At 30.5% G+C, this 20,268-nt stretch overlaps 1 protein-coding gene across 1 annotated transcript in view; it reads right to left on the bottom strand.

The window, feature by feature from the left end:
- Nucleotides 1–20,268, bottom strand: part of LOC136972861 (LIM domain only protein 3-like) — a 41,648-nt gene that overhangs the window by 16,411 nt on the left and 4,969 nt on the right. Inside the window, exon 2 of the mRNA XM_067267502.1 lies at nucleotides 8,633–8,787. The gene's annotated coding sequence lies outside the window, so the exon portion shown is untranslated. The remainder of the gene's footprint in view (nucleotides 1–8,632; nucleotides 8,788–20,268) is intronic.

Genomic DNA, 20,268 nt, shown 5'->3' on the forward strand with positions numbered 1-20,268 from the left:
ACCCTCCTCCTCCTACTCCTCCCCCGTTCCGGGAGGAAATAAATAAAATTTAAAGAATTATTGATGGACCGGTGAAAAATTCCGTCTCTGGTTTCTTAATCTTGTATTTAGTAAAATTTCGCGTAAGGGGGTGTTGTCGTTTAAATATTAATGTTTTCTTCTGTTAATTTAGTTACCGGTACTAACTTCACTTCAATTCTATAATTTCCGGTACTAACGTGTAGTTTCTACTACTAACATCAGTTTAATATACAGTTTGTGGTGCTCACTTGAGTTTAATTCCATACTTTGTTGTACTAACTTGTGTATAATTCCATACTTTATGGTACTAACTTGTGTATAATTCTATACTTTGTGGTACTAACTTGTGTATAATTCCATACTTTATGGTACTAACTTGTGTATAATTCCATACTTTGTGGTACTAACTTGTGTATAATTCCATACTTTGTGGTACTAACTTGTGTATAATTCCATACTTTGTGGTACTAACTTGTGTATAATTCCATACTTTGTGGTACTAACTTGTGTATAATTCCATACTTTATGGTACTAACTTGTGTATAATTCCATACTTTGTGGTACTAACTTGTGTATAATTCCATACTTTATGGTACTAACTTGTGTATAATTCTATACTTTGTGGTACTAACTTGTGTATAATTCCATACTTTATGGTACTAACTTGTGTATAATTCCATACTTTATGGTACTAACTTGTGTATAATTCCATACTTTATGGTACTAACTTGTGTATAATTCCATACTTTGTGGTACTAACTTGTGTATAATTCCATACTTTATGGTACTAACTTGTGTATAATTCTCATACTTTGTGGTACTAACTTGTGTATAATTCCATACTTTATGGTACTAACTTGTGTATAATTCCATACTTTATGGTACTAACTTGTGTATAATTCCATACTTTGTGGTACTAACTTGTGTATAATTCCATACTTTATGGTACTAACTTGTGTATAATTCCATACTTTATGGTACTAACTTGTGTATAATTCCATACTTTGTGGTACTAACTTGTGTATAATTCCATACTTTATGGTACTAACTTGTGTATAATTCTGTATATTGTGGTATTAACTTAAGTTTAATGTACAATTTCTGGTGCTAACATAAGTTTAATTCTACAATTTCTGGTACTAAAGTTCAGTTCTATAATTTTTGGTAATCTGTAATTTAAGTTTATAAATCTATAGTTTATGATACTAATTAAAATATAATTATTTACACTAAAGTTTATGAATTGTATTTAAGAGTTTAATTTAATTATAATTATTATTTTTTTTAACAAATTAAGTTTGAATTAAGAATTTCAATAAAGAATTTAACTTATGTACCAGCTTAATTTAGTGTTCAAGCGCCGACTTTCATTCAAGATTTACATGAAAAACTATGCGAAAGAGTTTATGTAAATGAATGCCAAGTTAATAATTTATAAATTATAATTCTCTGACACTTTATAACTTAATTTTTATTAACTTGGCATTAATTTAATTCGCCTCTTAGTTGCTCTCCACCATAAAAGTCGAAGGTGTAACGAGAGAGAAGGATGGGAAATTAGCAATTATAGCGTAAAAATAAGGCAATTAAATTGAATTTTTCTTTATTTTTTTTAAGGATAAACATACAAAATAACAACTTTTATCAATTTAAAATGTATTTTGTGTTTTCTTTCCTACTCAAACAACGTTGCTCTCACTCAAAGGAGAAGTAAGTTAAAGATACATCAAGTCAAATCTACTAATAAATAATTACTCGTTTTCTTCACTCCTCAGTAACAAACCTTAAAATATTGAGCAAAAAAACAAAAGAAAGATACACCTTTACCAAACAGGAATTTAAGGTTTTATATCCTTTATCCTAAGGCACACAAACTTAAACAGAAGAAAATACGTAAAATATAGATAATTAGCTTGGGTTTCTTCACTCCTCAAGAATAAGGAGGACCCTAAGGCACGTAAATTGATAAAGATTATTCTATCCTAGAAGAATTTTAAGATATAATTATGGAAGAAAAATGCAAATTTAATATAAGAAAAGCTTGTAAAATTCTAAAAAAAAGGGATCTTGCAGATAAGTAGAATCTTCTCCTTCTCTTCTTCTCCTCCTCCTCTTTCTTACCCCCATTCCACAAGAACAAAGCTTAAGATACGGGGTACAAAACCACAATCTTTATCTATCCACCCCTGGCAAAGTTGGAAGATAGTGGAAGAAGGTAGAGGCGCCAGACACAACATGACACGTATGTAAGTCGTGTGACGACTTGCGTAAAAATCTGTCACGGGCCAAGATACCCGACAACTGTAAGATTTTACATATCAAACTGGCTGATACATTACAGAATAGGGGTAACAAGCAAATCGAATTTTCACAGAAACCCATTTTTTCCACCACCTTTCAATTATGATGACTGCCCCGTCGACTGTCATTCCTACCAAAAAAGAAGAAGAAAGTAGTAAAAAAAATAGAGGAAAAAAAGGGGAGGAGGAGGAAGAGGAGGAGGTTAGTACGATAAGGCTCATGCATTATGCCTTCTGGATAGAAAGAATAGGCAGGCTTAAGTGTGTGGTAGTTTTTGGAAGGTGATGGATTGTTTGCGGTGAGGAATTTGAGAAGACATCACAAAAGCTTCCATATCGAAGTGTCTCCTTTCCAAAAACGTCTCCTCATAAAATTTCTATGAAGCTTTGAAATAATGGCGGAACCGCGATGATCGTTGCCTCTCACATGGAAGAAGATAAAGTCACAGTTTCCGTTTGTCTGATAAAACGACCATTCATCTTTCCCCAGGTGGCACCGCCAACAATCCTGGATTTTTCTTGCTTCAAATTGATAGTTCTGCTATGAATTTCATTAGGGGTAATGTGAACGTTGAACGAGTAAAACGATATAAATGGCCGATTTATCGGAATTGTGCGCTTGATGTCATCTTTCCGGTTGTTTGGCAAATGGATGCTGCTGACTTGGAGTTTTAAGTCCGAGGAACAGTCTAAGTTAATTGATGATGATTTCGATTCCTGATTATATGTCTTATTTATTAATTTTTCTACATTTCTTCTTATCTACAATACCTTCTATTTTAGATTTTATACGATTTTAAGACAGGAACAGAGTAGATTGTGGCACAACTTTTCGTGTTATAAACTTATATTTGTTAGTTTAACTAATTGTAAATGCTGTCTGACTGTTTTCAACTTTCTTCTTTATCTAGAAAACCTTCTGTTTTACTTATTTTATGCATTTAGTTATGATTTTAATACATAAATTCCAGTTAAATTAGGGTATAAACCTTACCCTTTGATCAAATTTGCTAACGTCTAGAGTTTTAATTTAAACAACTTTTACCAATTATTCTACAAAATAACATATTTTTAGTTATTTTATAAGTTATTCTTGATTTTCCTTTCATTATTTCATCTTTTATTTACAGTTAATCCTCCATTTTGAGAGCACAACTTGATTAAATTTGCTTATTTCTATACAGATATACAGATTTTCATTTAGATTTTAAGCATTCTTCTAGATAAAACGGAATCTCTAGAAGGCGGATAAGGTAGATAAATAATTTTTGCGTTATATTCTCATCATCTCGACCTTCTTGATCAATTTACTACTTAAAATATGGCAAAAATTAACTTAGGATCGGTAAATCCTACATAGAAATGTGAACGGAAACAGGAAAAGGCCGTCACTGGTGTTTGATAGGTGATAAAGGGAGGGAGAAACAGGAAAAAAAAGGTCAAACAAACACGGAATAGGGGAAAAATAACGCATAATTATGAATACATTAAAGAAATAATGAAGTGTAGAAGGTCTAGAGAAGGGCAAGAACACGCGGATGAGATTGACGTTCAGAGCAGTGACAGAGACAAAACAGGACGGATAAGAGAAGAGCAGATAGAAGAGATGAACAGGATACGAATAAGAAGATAGAAGAGAACAGACAGACACACACACTCACACACACGATAAGGTAAAAGAGCGTAGTCACGGATAATAGGGAGTATCGGGAGATAGTCAAAAATTGATCACAATAAAAATGAGGAAAATCAGCTATCAGCTATCGTTATGGAGAAATTTAATTAAACGGAATTTTCAAACCGAATTCACATTTAAAATCAACAGTTTGACAAGCAAACAAAAATGTAATTTTCACGGAAAGAATCTTTTAATTACGTTTTAATCAAGCAAACGACACGTTTTCATTAATGGGAGGGAAGAGGGAGGAGGGAAGGAAGAGGGGGAAGAAGAGGAATTCTTAAAATATCGAAAAATCTAGGAACCGTTCGGGGACGAAATGTATAATAGTGATTGGTTATTTTGAAGAATTCTTTGTAAAATTCAACTTATTCAATTCCGAAGCAATTATTTGTTATGAAGAGTGGGATAAGTTCGGATGACACAATGATTTATATCCAATCTAAATGTAATGACTATCATACCCAGGAGAACAGACGCATTTGACTATCTTCTTTTCACTTGTTTCAACTTCCTCTAATAAATTGTCTTTTCTTGGCCAATTGTAATAATTCAACAAGGCTGTTGCGTGTGTCTGCACTTCCATTTTTACCATTTTTTTTCTCCCCTTCTTCTTCCAATTTTTGAACTTTTTTCCCGTTCAAACCTGAGGAAAACTGAGGAGGATGGGCATCCGGGGATGCGGAGAACTCTCCAAGACTAGGATTTGGCACCAGGAGCGTCGCTAATTTAGAAGTTTTCGAACTGGATGCGGCCTTTACAGTTAAACTAGAAACCGGTTTTTGGAGCGAGTAATGGCCTATTTCCTCAGAAATATTAAGGAAAATATAAATAAAAATTAAGTTTTCATTCGTTTTCTAATGAGGAATAACGTTAAGATGATTTGCAAGAAGAGAGAACTTCTCTCTGGTGATTTAGATGGGGAAATATGTAAATATTTTCGTGTTTTTATAAATATTTTAAAATTTTAATTGTCGATTTAAAAAATGTAGACGTTTCCATGCGTATTTTCGATTTTAACACGTTTTTAATTTATGGAAATCCATAGAAATCGGTTGTTAAAGAAGAGAGAAGAGATGTTGACACACGCTAATTATGCAGAAAAATTCGGTTTTTTTACGTTAAAAAACTATTAGAAACTGTAAATATAACATATAATAAGTTAGAATTCATTACGGAAGAGATTGATACAAGGATAAACGATGTTGGCAGGATAATAATCCAGAAAAGATAAGTAAGATCACATGTTACAAGATGAGGAACAAAGACAGATAGATGCGGAGAATTCTAAGATAAATGGAAACATTCTGAGACGTAGAAAAGAATTAACAAGATATACGTTTACTTAAACGATGGAATTTATATAAAATTAAAATACTTTATGCAGAAATATAATCGCGAACAGTTCCTAAAATCATATATTTAGAGTCGTATAAGGATATGTTCGAGTCAAAATAGTGATTACTTAATGCCATAACGCCGTGTTGGGGCTTTAAGGAGTGCATCAATTGACAATGTGGCCCCAGTAGAAGCATCATACATCTGCATTAGAAGGCCGGTAACAAATTGACTGGTTGAATCCTTCTCAGCAAGATAAAACACTAGGATTTAGTCCGAAAGACAGAACAAGATGAATTGTCGGATAGGAAAATGTCCGAATTTTATCGTCCCTTTGTAAACCCGCTTACATATCTACCATGAACTTTACTTAATATTCTTGTTTTTCTCTGAAATCGTTTGAATTTCGCCCATATTTTTACCATTAAAATATAATCGAGTCTCTCTAAAATCCATTAATCAATAGAAAAATTCAGTACGTGAAGTAGGATTTCATTAAATTCTTCACGAAAATTATGCATACGAAGGGTTAAACCAATGAGAAAATCTTCAGAAAGCTCTCAGGCCAGCTCAGAAAGATTTCAATTAGTATAAATATGTAAATAAAGATCATTAAAAATTAATATATATATATATATATTTATATACAAGTAGTCCTTAGTTAGTTATATATTTATTACTAATTTCTCAGCACATAACTCGTAAAACTCTAAGAGAGATGATAAAATTAACGAATTTAATGATAAATCTATTGGATTAATTTACGATTTTTGAATTTAAAATTGAAGTTTCTTACTTTTTTACTAAAATAGAACAGAGTTTTTTTGCTAAGGAATTATGTAGAGGAGCGAGAACTTTATTAATTTGCTCGTAAAAGTAGCCCTACTTTCGTATGCAAATTACGGAAGAAATGGACAAGATCCAATCCAAATTCTTCTTTCTTGGCGTTGTAAGATGTTATAATTATCATTTTTTCAATTAAAAATAATATTTTCGACAAGCAGAATCGAGATTTTCAGGAGGAATTCTTATCTGCTTCTTTCATCCCTGGCAGAAAAAGTTTTTAATCTAATGAAAAACGGACAGTTCCTCAAGATCCTTTACGATCTTTTATCGTTAGAAAAAACCTCCAACTACTTAGTTTCATTTAGCAACTTCATAATATTTCTATAATTCTCCAACCTTTTAAGACATAACGAGCCTACGCCTTTGGGAAAAAAAAGAAAACAATGTATAAAACGATATTAACGAACGACCCTCGACTTGATTACAGTTAACGACCATGTTGTAAGTGGCCCACATGGCATTGTGCCATAACTTTCAATAAACTTCTATGAAACTAGTGTGTAACCAGGTGACCAAAAGCGGTCATTTGATCCCGATAAGACGATCAAATTACGTAACTAAAGCAATGGAAGCAGCGAACAGTAGCATCAGCAGCAGCAGCAGCAGCAGCAGAACAGCGCGTGTGATTCATCAAGGAAGAAAGAAAGCTTTAGCTTCGTTCACCCAAAAATTCCTCCCTTTTTTTGTATATATATCTATATATATATTATTATTAAACTATTGGCTCGATCTTTTATATGATGGATTTCAGTTTTGACTGAGATTTTAATTATAAAGTGTCGCAGAGGATGACAGCACCAGCGGCAAGCTATGATGGATTGGGTGACTCTATTGTCCACAGATTAGCAACACACCATTTCACCTTTTCCAAGATGCCGGAGTGATGAAAGAATCACAGGGCCGATAGCGAAAGCTAGAGATGAGAGAAGTAGGTAAGGCCTAGTTAACCCTAAATAACTTACTCTATATCGCTTCTCTTCTATTGTGTGAAGAATGGAGGAAAGGAGACGAGCCAAAGGAGGAGGTGGAGGAGGAGGAGGTAAAGGAGGAGGAAAGTAAAATAAAATAAAATAAAAATATATATATAAAAATATCGAAAAGTGAAAACTTAAATCGATTTTTTCTCACTTTATGTTCTATTGTTAAACACGGTGTTTTAATATACGGCTATTTAAATGATCGTTTTTGGCCGCTTTAAAATCGCTTCTCTGCTTTAAAAATTGGTTATATTGAGAGAAAATGAAGTAAAAATACATCAGAGAAGTGTTCTGATGCTAATTTTCGATCGAATATTGAATTAACGGTGCGCCAAGTGCGTTAGTACTTCGTACTAACGCACTTTGTGCTATTGATTCGAGTACTTTTATGGGTATACCAGCGCTAGTAACTGTAAAAAATTAATAAAAATTAGTAATAATTTTACTAATTTATACACATCACTTCCTAGAATAATTTTAAAGTGTTACTAGTAGGCAGAATTATTTATATAAATCATTTATATGAGCACGAAACGTGGATATCCCGCAAAGGGACCGTAAATATAAGTTTTTAAGTTTATAGAATTTATGTAAATTTAAGAAAATAATAATTATAAAGTAGAATATTAAAAACTTTTGCATTTTATATAAATTTAGATAATGAGGTCCAACACCGGTATTGTTTTAAAAATAAGTTTATTTTGTGAAATAAATTATATAAAATATTGTTATTATTTATGCAATTTTAAAAAGGGATTAATTTAAAATATTTTAAAGGAATATACAAAAGAATTTTAATCATTTATTACGGGCTATATGCCCTGGTTAACTTATTATCACAATTAGTAACGAAATTAATCAATAGATGGCGCAATGAGAAGAAAAATAATCACTCACCGAAAAAATCTAATAAATTAAATATATAACGGTTACAACATGCGTCTAATACATTAAAATTAAAATAAAAATCCGATAAGCAATATAAAAATGCCTTTACGAGAATTTAATTAACAACCGTCCATTTTTAAAAGTCTAAAATATTAAGGCTTCATAATTAGCCTCGTATAGAAAAATTGCTAAGGATTCCATCAGCCCGTTAAGTCTGACAGAAAGAGCGAATGATAGCCTACTACAAGCAGGTGACGTGTCAAGTAAAGGTCACGACCCTGTCAAAAACATTCCCTCGACTTTTACATCGTCTGTCAACCTGTCCCGGAGCGACAGCAGCAGCGAGACCCCCTAATTTTGGACATGTCAGACAACAGGAATTTATCCTCTCTTGTTTTTTTCCCTCCTTCCTCATCTCTCTACTTATCAATTTAAATAGCCTACAAAGTAGGGGACCTTCTAGTTATTAATTGCAACTCTCTCAAAATATCGGTAAATGCTTTTAGTTAAATACAAAATACCCTACTGTACTTTTTTAATTACATTGTTACAGTAAAATATTGTAAGTAAATTAGAAGCCTTACCTTTTGTGTGGCTCCCCGTATCATTTGCTATTTGGATAGAGACAGCAGTCTTGCACCGTCAAGCACGCTGTACCGAATGCTGTACAGACTTCAGTTTTTGTTCTGCTCGTTGGCGATGATTCGTTGAATTTTGATAGTTTGCGCCTGCGTGTTATCTGTTCCATGTTTGAGAAAAGTTTTGTTATAGTAAGGGTAACGTTTTCTTTCACAATATTATCATTGCTTAAATTCCTTTCATCTTTTCTTTAATATTATTTAATTATTTTAAAATATTTATTATAAAATATTTCAAGGCATAACTTATTTATTATTTTTCATCTACGTATACTCAAATTGATCATAAAATTCATTTTTAAAATTAATTTTGTTTTTAAAATTTATAGTCTATCGCTTTATTTATCCAGGTGGCACTCTTACGATATCGGCTGCCATATTATTATTATAATTTATTCTGTTGATTTTTTTTTAATTTTTATATTTTAAAAATAAATAATTAATGTGTTAATTATTAATTATTATTTATTTGTAAATTTTAAAAATATATAATAAAAATTGTTAATTAATTAATGACGTCGTTGATATAAATGCATATAACAAGACGTTTTTTTTTATTTATAAAATTTAAAATAATTTTTTGTATAATTTAATTTATGGTTTTGAATTATTATTAATAAAAATAAAAATAAAATTCCTTTTGATTTTTTTTACAAAGACATTAACAGTTAGTTACACGCCATCTAGTTAATTTTAATTATGTCTTTGTTCTGAATGGATGATTTGAATTACAGTGAACCAATTAAGTTATAAAAAATATTAACGTATTAGATATTTGAATTTAAATTTGCTAATGAGCCTTTTTTTTAAAAAATATTTCCAAAAATAATATTGCTAATACTTTGAGTAATGAAGGATATCATTTATCCAATAATTTAATTTTTTTTTTAAATACAATTTTAATCATTGTATCAGAACTTTGTAATTAGAATAACGAAAATCTCGGCACCATTTATTAATTACACTTATCATTCCATGGTAGGGTAGTGTACCAACAGATGGCCACCGCCCTTCACAAAATGTGATCCCAAACAAGATGCCGAACGAGTCAGTCTAGGCAGGGTCGTTGGCTTATGGGTGCACAGCCCACTAATTAATTAAACACGTGCAGAAATGCTGAAATCACGAACGCAAAATTACCATCGTCGACAGTTATTTCTAAACTCAACCAAGTCGAAACGGGGGAACGCCCCATAACCTAGCCATTAGCTACAGGCGTGCCTCTTTGTCATTACTCCGCTATAGCCACTCGTGTGGGTGGAGGCGACATATGGCATCACGCGACATGACGTCATGACGTCCTGTATTCCCTCCTTCGAGTCTTCTGTCTTTAATTACTGGTAAAGATGTAATAATCGATTGGAGGTAATACGAGAGTTTTCCTCAATCGTGAACAGTTCGTCAGGCCTTTTATCGCATCACCACTATTACTAAAGCTCGATGAGTTGTAAGAAGAGGAAGAGATTTATATTTATAATCTGCAATAAGGACTTATATAAAAAAAAAAAATTTTTAAAGAGCTTTTTAAATATATATTAAAAAATAATATATTCTATGCTTTACGGAGTTACTTAAATCTTGTTGAAAAATATGCAATTTTAAAGAGAAAGAATTACAAAAGGATCCATTAAGAATTCCCTTTTGTCCTTTTAATAAAGTGACTTTTAAAATAGCTATTATGATTTTTTTTTAATTGAGAAAAATGTCATAATAGCTATTTTAAATGGCGAATTTTCACGAGACAACTCACCAAATTTACGGAAGTTCTTGATATTTAACCAATGCTCAACCAAAACATACAAGTCCCGAGCTGAAAAATGGTAACTTTGGGACATAATCTTTGCATTAAAAAGGGCCATTAATTGATCATATTTAAGAGCAGGAAATAAACAATCGTTTCTATATTTTTCATCCATTTTGAGATGATTTATTATTAATTTACGAATCAAAAATAAATACAGAATTTAAACAGGAATATTTTGAATTAATTTAACGAAAGTGTATTGATAAAAATCAATTTTACTCTCTTTTAATTTCGGAAAAAGAAAGGGAAAAAAAAAGAAGAAATAAAAAAAAACAGGAACAATTTAATTATCAGAGCAATTGATGACGTTATTTAAATCAACCTATAGCGCATTCACCTTCGTTCCATTTGAAAATAATCATTATATAAACCATTTATGAATTAACGGTCGATCTTATTTGAATTTTACAATCTATTAAAACAAATTTTTATATTTAAAATTATTCAATTGGAGGATAGGTTAATTAAAGGGACTGAATAAATAAAATTAAAGAAGATGTTAAGGAATAAAATCTCCATTGTGACTTCCATAAACAAAAAGTCATTTCGTCTCATTGTCTTTTGTACCGTTCATCATTTTGGAGACAATTGAATCAATTTGCAAAATAAATATGTCTTGATGGGAACTCTTGTAATTAAGAATAGAATGAGGAAAGTAAAAGAAAAAAGTAAGAAAAAAAGAAAAAAGTTCCGAATGATGAATACGAAGCTGTTGAGAAATGGAAAAGAAGAACGGATGGTGCTTCAATCTTGGCAATCAACATCCTGAGGGAAATCAGCCTTTACTTTTAATTATTTACAATTCATCACCAATTAGATAATCGGACGTATCTTTGTTCTCAAATTTTCCGTTTTTTTCCCCCTATTCGGATATTGTTTAGTTTCCACGCCTTTTGTTTTATTCTTCGACTCCATTGTTAAACTCTCTGTACTCAGTTGAACACGTCTAACGCCCAAATTTCGCTTATTAATTAGAAATTCTTACGAAATTTATTAAATCAATAGTTTTTTTTTTCCTCAACGGAATTCTTTTAAATTTTCTTTCGAATTTACGGGAGGTGGGGGAAAAATTTCACATCCATTCTAGGTAACGTGGTGTGTTTTGAAAGTTGTGCTGCTGCTTAAAATGTGTTTGTAGTCGACTGGTAGATGGAAAACAAATTTCTGAACACTTTGATACATGCACTCTGTATCAGAATGAATAATGTAACGTAGAGATTATGATATATCGCGGTATATATCAAACAATTTAGATTTTTTAAAAAAGTTTTCGGGTAACATTTTATAAATCTTCGAGTTCTGTAACAGATACATTAACAATTTCTTTGATACGCCAAGTTTTAATGTGTGATACTTTGGGGCATGAATCTTTGCATTAAAAATGGCATTAATTGCTCATATTTAAGAGGAGGAAATGGTAAAGTTTTTCGTTAACATTTTATAAATCTTTGATTTCCGTAACAGATACATTAACAATTTCTTTGATACTCCAAGTGTTACTTTGTTTATGTAAATGATACTACAAGTATTGCAGTTATGCCTTATTTAATTATGTAATGCCACTTAATGATTACGGTGTTTTTGTTTATTTACAACCTTTTAATTTGTCTATAATTAACCTCCTTTTTTTCTATGCATTTCGGATAGTTGAGATTTATGTAATATAAGCACACAGTGAGCGATCGTTTGCATACAAATCCATTGGATACGCGATAAGCTTGTTTGTATCTCTAACTAGTATCGTGTCGTCGAATTACGTATACAATAAAATATTTAACGTAACATTTACATATGCGTAACAAGGCTTACCGGACATACATCGCGACGTTCTTCTTTTTTTAAAGTTATTGTTGGTTTAATAAATTAAATCTCTCTTGTGTCTAGTTGTTTGTAAATATATAATTTTGTATTTTGTAAGTACATGAGGAGTAACGTACAGCAGATTAAGTACAGTATCCTACTTTGTCGAATATAGGGCTCATATTAGATAGTAGTAAGCAGGGCCGTAAATATCTCAATTCCCTCGAATGCTCTGAATTATTATCTAGAATAATCCACCTTTTAAATTTCTATAAAATATATTTAAATCAAATTGTTATACAACACACAGGAGTCAATTTTTTTTTCTAATTGTTTCGTGTATAATCCGCAAAAACCGGGATAGAAAGAAATTGATTTAAGATCGAAATATTTCCTTAAATTAAAGTAAAATTCAATAATAATAATAATACTAATATTGTTATTAAAACAATTTAAAATTCGTATCAGGACGTAGCTTAATTCGAATTGCATAAAGCATGACAGATGGAGCGAACACTGCGCGTTATTTCTTCCAAAAAATGATTAAATATCCGAATCTTCTTAGCATAATCTTACTGATATTTATAAGAAGATTCGCTCGAAATCTTCCAATATCAGGTGATTTGTTTTGTCATTATTCTTTGTCGTCCTCCAGTTCATCTGGTTTGTCAAAAAATAAAATAAAAAAAAAATATAAAAATAAAAAAAAAACAGCATCATCTAGAAAACCTTTCGTCATGAGTTAGATTCTGATCCCATTTAACGGTTTGGTCAGAGAGAAAAAAAAACATACGAGAAACATTTGAATGTCGTTAGCTACTATCTGATTTAGAAATCGATAAAGCCATAATATTAACTTCTTTCTGGACTTGGCAGCCTCTCCGATCTACCGGAATATCGGTAGTCATTATTTTCTCTATATTCAAAAACACCATATTCAAATATCATACCAGAAAATGGTTAATAGTTTTATAAAGGCGTCATCTGCAGAAGAATCAACAAAAATGAATATTTTCTTCCAACCCCCCTTTTCTCTCTTCCAGGGAAAATAAATAGATCCGTATGGATCGTTTATCCGGGATTATTTTGGTATTTTTACTGATTTTTTTCTTCTTCTTTATTTTTTAAAATATTATTTATTCTGAATTTATACATTCTTTTAAGCGATTTAGAACTTTACGCTGTCTTCTTACCTTTATACAAAAAAGGGGAGCTAATTGATGACAGTTTTTACTTTTTAAGATTGCTCTTGGAATGCTAGAGCTTCGTGGGGCCCAGGCGAATTTGAATTTGGGGTCCCAAGTACAGTACAATGTTGACTTCATACACCTTTTTTCGGGGGACTTTTTGGAGAAAGTATCTTTTTTATAAAAGATTGGTATTGGAACCTTTACAACAGGGGGCCCCCCTGTTGTAAGGGGTTCCAGGAAGGGTTCCAATTTCCCTTTGTGTCCATTGGATAACACGCCACTGCTCGTAATATAGTTCGAAATATTTTTACCATTTTGCAATGGATCGTTCTAACGATCCATGGCTGTTCAACTTGTGAAAAATAACGTAAAAACTAACTTTCTTCACTCTAAAACTGTAAATTATCTTCAACTTAGGGCATCAGCTGCAGTTTAGGGTTTCGCGTTATAAATGTGTAGCTTAGGGCCTCACATTATTATATAATTTGGTAGAAAAAGGGACTCTTTATTTGCTATAGCTTAGGGCCTCAAATCTGTGTAAGCTAATCTATAATACATATAACCAATAAATTGGTTTGTAAGTAGATTCTTCAATAAAGTACGGGTTTATTGCATTCATGTTTCAAAAGCTTTTTAAGTTAGGAATTTAATTTATTATTGGATTAAGTTCAACTTAATTCGAATTAAACTTTACTACGTACATAACGTACTGTACATTGAATTCATGTTTAAAAATTATATAATAGTCCGAAAAATCAAAAAAATTAGTCGTATTTTTTATGATTTCCTATTGAAAGAAGTCTGAGTTTTGTGTTTTGATGTTTGGAAAGTGCTTCTCATATTTTGTGAGTTCCTCATTGAACCTGAATAAACTTTAAGTTTTCTTTATTTAAAAAAAAAATCAGAAATAAATTCACGTTTAAAGTAGAATTTATGAGGTAAAATCATTTAAAAAAACTCTCAAGTATAAATCACAAGCCTACAAGACATTGCATAAGACTATATTACATAGGCATGTAGGCCTAACTGTATCAGGCCTACAAAAAGTAATATTGACTGTAATTTAACTTTTTTATAAGCCTGTTTACGTAGGCCTTATATTTATTGTAAGGCATTTTATATAATGCCTTATGATAACTTAAAATAATTATATCCAGAATCATAATGGCCTTATGTTTTACATCAGATCAGATTCATAGTGAGAAAATTTAGATTAAAATAGATTAATACTATGCACATACAGTAAATTGTGTAAATATACTTTATACAGGTGATTTTTATTAATATTTACAATAATATTGGTACGTTTAAGATGTTTTAAACAGGGGACGTTTTAAGAATAGGCCTTTACTAGGGAGGTCCTCGCACTTTTAGAAGCCTCAGATATATGTTGTCGATACTCGAATTCTTATTAGCGAGGATCCTTGATCTTATGCATTATCAAGTATCGTGTGATACGGATTTTATATTAAGTAGAATTATATAATAGGAGGCTCTCAAGTACACGCTTACCTAAGGCCTCGCACAAGTTAAAACAGCCATTGTCTATGAATAGAAAATTTCAGTGAGTGCTTAACAGAGCTTAATTTTAATATTAAAACAAAGGCCTAATTTTTATAATCATCAATAAAATCCAAACTCCTTGCTCCTCGTAAAAATCTGCAGTTTCATTAAGTATCATTTATTTTTGCGGCTTTGATACTAGTTCAACATTTTTCTATCGTGTCAACGGTAAGTTCTGTACGTTAAAACTGATTTAGGCTTTATAAATGGCTATAAAATTGGCTTAGGAAGTGTAGATCCAACTGTCTATATACTAGATTCATTTATGTAGATCTAGATTCTATAAATGGCTCCATAATATTGGCTCCACATACAGATGAAGCATCAACATATCGGAGCCATTTATAAAGATCTCAGTTTTGCAAAGTGGCTTTTATAAATTGTTTTACTATGCAAATTCTCGCATTGAAGATCTAGAATTCTATAAATGGCTGTGACATATAAATCCTATCAGTTTTAAAAATCATATATTGGAATCATTGTAAATGTCCTATAAAAGGATTTAGCATAACTATGCTACTACCTCTACAATTTTCGGTAGGATTTACGCGCAAGAAGCCATTTTATTTTTAGAGGAAATAATTATTTTCTGGTAAAATCGAGTGTTTATGAGCATTTTTTTAAATAATAAATAAAGATAAAATTCAATTTAAATTAAATTTCAAATGAAATTACGTGGCGAAATTCGACGAACGAAAGTCGAAAAGTTCAAAAGATGAAGAAGACTTTTTTCTTCTCTATCTAACTAAAATTAATTGTATAATTACTTTAAATGGAATTTGTAATTTATTTTCTATGTTATTTCGATTTAATAAACTACGCATTTAGATAATTACAGATAATGAAATAACTTATCATAGTAATTAATCACAGATGAGAATATTGGACATACATTTGTGCAAATTACATGGAAACGTTTCCGTAATAACAAACTAGAAATAGTCTATATAAATTTATATTTTAAGATTAATTTAATTATTTAATTTAAAAAAAAAAACTTATTAAAAACATAAAATGAAACTTAATTAAAATATATCTAAATGAAGAAATAAAGTCATTAACTCTGACTCGATAGTTTAAAGAAAGTTATTCAATTTGATACAAATGTTTATTGAATTTTTATTTTATATTTTTGATTTATTTATATTGTTTATAAGTGAAAATAATAATAATAATTTCACTTAGTGATAGGCGAGGATAGGAGACATTTGATTCTATTTCCGGATACTTTGGTTTGTTTACTTTCTCCCATTGCGGATATGAAAACCATCCTTCCTACTGTTCCACTCGGTATCTGGCCTGACAGGGTTGAGATAGACAGAAAGATTGGAATACCTTTTAATAGAAAAATCGTTAATGGTTAACCTAAACCGTTTATAGTGAAAGCAACAGTCGCTAAATAAGATTGTTGCGCTATTTAGGGGTATCTTTGGCATTTAAAATGACATTTAAAAAAAATGGTTTCTATAGAATAATGTTATGTATAATGCGCACCCATTCCCTAAGGCATTAATGTTTAAAAGGTGTTTATTCTATTCTAAACTTGTTTTATTGATAATTTATAAAGTACAGTAAAAAAAAAAAAAATTCAAAATTTTAAAAGTAACCGAAAACTTAGAAATAACGGTTAATTGACGACTAACGGTTTCGGGATAATTTATTTTTTTTTTATTTTTTATTTTTTGAGTTTTATGCTCCTATAAATTTATTTTAGATGATTTTCTAAATTTATTACAACATTTTTTCTACTAATATTGAACAGAAATAAATCTAAATATCTTCTAAAATATTTTATGACAATTTTTCTCTATCGCTTCAAATTCGTAAATTTCTATATATATATATATATATATATATATATATATATATATATAAATTGAAATTTTAATGGTCAAAAAATAAATTTCCACCATTTAAATTCGGGCATTTAATTTAAATTTTAAAGAATTAATTAATTAAGAAGATATGACCCTTAAAAAATGTAATAATAATAATAAAATAATAATAATAATAATATTTTAAAAAATTTGAATTTCTGAGTCGCTCGCATATTGCAAAGCGATTTTTAAAATATTAACATTAATAACAATTCAATAAAATTTCCATTTGATTGGTTTCAATCAAGGAAGAAGAAGTTAAAAAATAAAAAAAAAATCATATTTTAGTTTTAAATTCTTCTTTAATATTTAGTTGCGAAATTTCTGGAATATCGCCAAGCACTTTACGACAGAAAGTATTAGGATATTTCCATTTAGGGACATATACATCATCTGTCATCGTCTGTCTACCCCCCAAAACGCCAGAGTAAAAATCAAATGAATTACCAGAATATGTAAAGTGTGGTCTTCTCCTTCTTCCACTCTGGAAGATTTTAATTTAGATACGGTGCTGCATTGGTCCAACGCTTTTTTAAGAAACGCTCCACTGCCGTCTATATAACAGCAATTGACGGTCGGCCAGGAGGGGGGGGGAAACTACAACAAACCGTAAACGGCAAGGAGAGAGAGAGAGAGAGAGTGGATAGAAAAAGATGAAGAAGAAAAAAAAACAGTCCTCAATTTTAATGAGCGTTGTGTCCTATCTGATGGTGGACGAAAGTAAACTGGTTTATAACGAGTAGAACATTAGCATGAGAAGCCGGAAGGCTACTAGCCAAAGCCACAAAATGCCTCTGGTTCATTTGTCTTATCACTATCTGAATGCCATTAGCTGGCAGAGGCTTGGAGATGCGGTTTTGAAGGGAAAGTGGGAAAAAAGCTTTCGGATGAAAAAGCTAGTAGCAGTTATCAATGTTCAACTAGAGGCGTAAAAACTGGGGGTTAGGAGACAGCTGAACGACACATAATAGTGGCGAACACATTTCGTCCCCCCATTGATTAATGTGCCGTAAGTTGCATCGAATTAAGTTGCGCATTTATTACCCAGGGCGGTTGGGTACAGATAGCAACCGCAAAACGCCATCTTTCTTTCTCTGTTACACTAAACTCCCCCTTACAGGAAATCACGTGATGGCTTCGGGGGCTGCTTCTCTGCTTCCGTTATCACTGTGGCTTTTTTTTTCGGTTGGTATACTCTTTCCCTTCTGTTCATGCCAAAAATTAAATAGTTTTTTTTTTTTCTTCTCTCTCCGATGCGAAAATGTTTTCCGAACTCTTCCGAGATATACCTATAAGTTTTCTTTCTTTTTCGTGTCCAATTTTAAGATAAGGGAAGAAAATTTTGACTTTTTCTCCGATTTCTTCTTCTTCTTCTACACCCTTTTTTTATTCCCTTTTTTTTTTTTTTTTTTTTTACTTGTAAAGTTTACTCAACTGGTAAAGTGCCCAAAGTGTCGAGATGCCCAAAGTCCCGATAATTACGAAGAAATGGGCACAAAACAAGCAAAATAAAGTCATGTTTTGCACAAATTTTTGCCACAAAATTGCCAGAATGACTAAATTTAGACAATAATTATTCGAAATTCCTCATTAACTAATAAGTAATTTAATATTTTCTATTTAAAGATGGCATTTTAGGATCATTTACAAAGTATTCAAACAACGAAGAAATAATATAAACAATTTTGTTTTCAATAATAATTTGCTGTTTAATTAGATTTTTTTCCCTCTTCTTCTTCTTCTTATTATTATTAAACATTATTTAATTATGTCAATAAGAGCCGTTGATTAACGACAATTAACTTAACAAGCTTTGTTTAATTGATCAATAAAGTTTGATATAAAGGCAATAACGAACTTTATTTAATTTCCTCTATAGTATTAATTGTACATAAGAGAAAATAGATATTTTTTTTTAATTATAAAAAAATAATACAATTTTCAGTAATTAATAATTAACAAAGATCCTTTTTTTTCTAAAGTTTCTATAATAGGAGTAGGCCCTATAAGAAGTAGGCCTTTCTATGTAAGGACCGGATTTATATGTAAACTAATCAAGCTACAGCTTAGGGCTCTCATCCTACTAAATTTCAGTTTAATGCCCCACATTTTTAAGTATTAAATATTAGGGGAAGGGCCTCGTTTTTGATACAGTTTAAGGCCTTAACGAGCCTGCATCCGGCTCTGGCCTATTACAATTACTTGATCTTTAACTCTATTAAAGTTTATAATTAAATATTGAAACTTCAAAGCTGTTAAAAATAGTTTAAATGAAATTTTTAATAATTTATTTCGTAAAATCTATCATGAAATTCCCTTATTTATTGAAAGTAAACGTTAGATTTTTCTATAAGAAAACAATTGTCCCAACTCTTCTAGCCTTGAAAATCTAATAAAATTATCATAAACTTCCAGGTATTACGATAATTTTGACAGTTTTAATTAAGAATAATTATTAAGTAAAATTACCTTTTATCTAAAACGTCATTGAGAAATTAAAATAATTTTCCTTAAATATTCCCTTGAGGTTCTTAGAAGCGTATTTCCCAAGCTGTAGGTCGCGATCTCTGAACCTTATTCTTAAACAACGCCCCATAAGACTTTTAGATGAAAAGGTTGAAAAGCATCTCAAATTATATGAACAAAGTTAATAAAATTTTGCATTTATTTCCATTCATTTTTAATTTTATCTATAAATTGTTAGGCCTTTTATATTTAATAAAAATGTAATTTGTTAACACGTAGCAGGCCTCAGATTTGACCATTATAAGTGGACCTGACCCGCAACAGGACAAAGGACGAGGCATGACGTTTCAACGCGTTAATTAATTCCCGGATTCGAACCCGGATCCTTCAGAGTAGGACTTTTTAAATATGATTTTAAGCAAGATAAATTGTAGGTTTACATTAAAAATTAGATGATTTTTGCTGGAAACGCCTTTAAAATTGTTATTAATATGGATATTTATTTAAAATATATATATATATATATATTTAAACGTTTTTTTTACAGACAGACAGTCGAACGAATCAATTGCATTTTTTTTCTTTTTTAATTTTAATTTATAAAATTCAATTCTAATGATTCAAAATTAATTTTCATTCTTCTAAAAATAAAACTTAAAAATTATTTTAAAGCAAAGACCAATCTGCGATGATAACGAATATAATTAGAATAAAGCATTTAACATTAACGAAAAATAATTATCCCGAAGTAAAAATCAATTTAAAAAAATAAAATAAAAATTATTCGTTAAAAGTTAAAGGAATATAAATTATTATAAGTAAAATTCTTCGTTAATTACGCCTGTAAATTATCTAAAAATTATATTAAATTTTATAAATGAT

Source organism: Centruroides vittatus, unplaced genomic scaffold (genome assembly GCF_030686945.1).
Source record: "Centruroides vittatus isolate TY-2023 unplaced genomic scaffold, ASM3068694v2 contig_3050, whole genome shotgun sequence".
In the NCBI taxonomy this organism is placed as follows: domain Eukaryota; kingdom Metazoa; phylum Arthropoda; class Arachnida; order Scorpiones; family Buthidae; genus Centruroides; species Centruroides vittatus.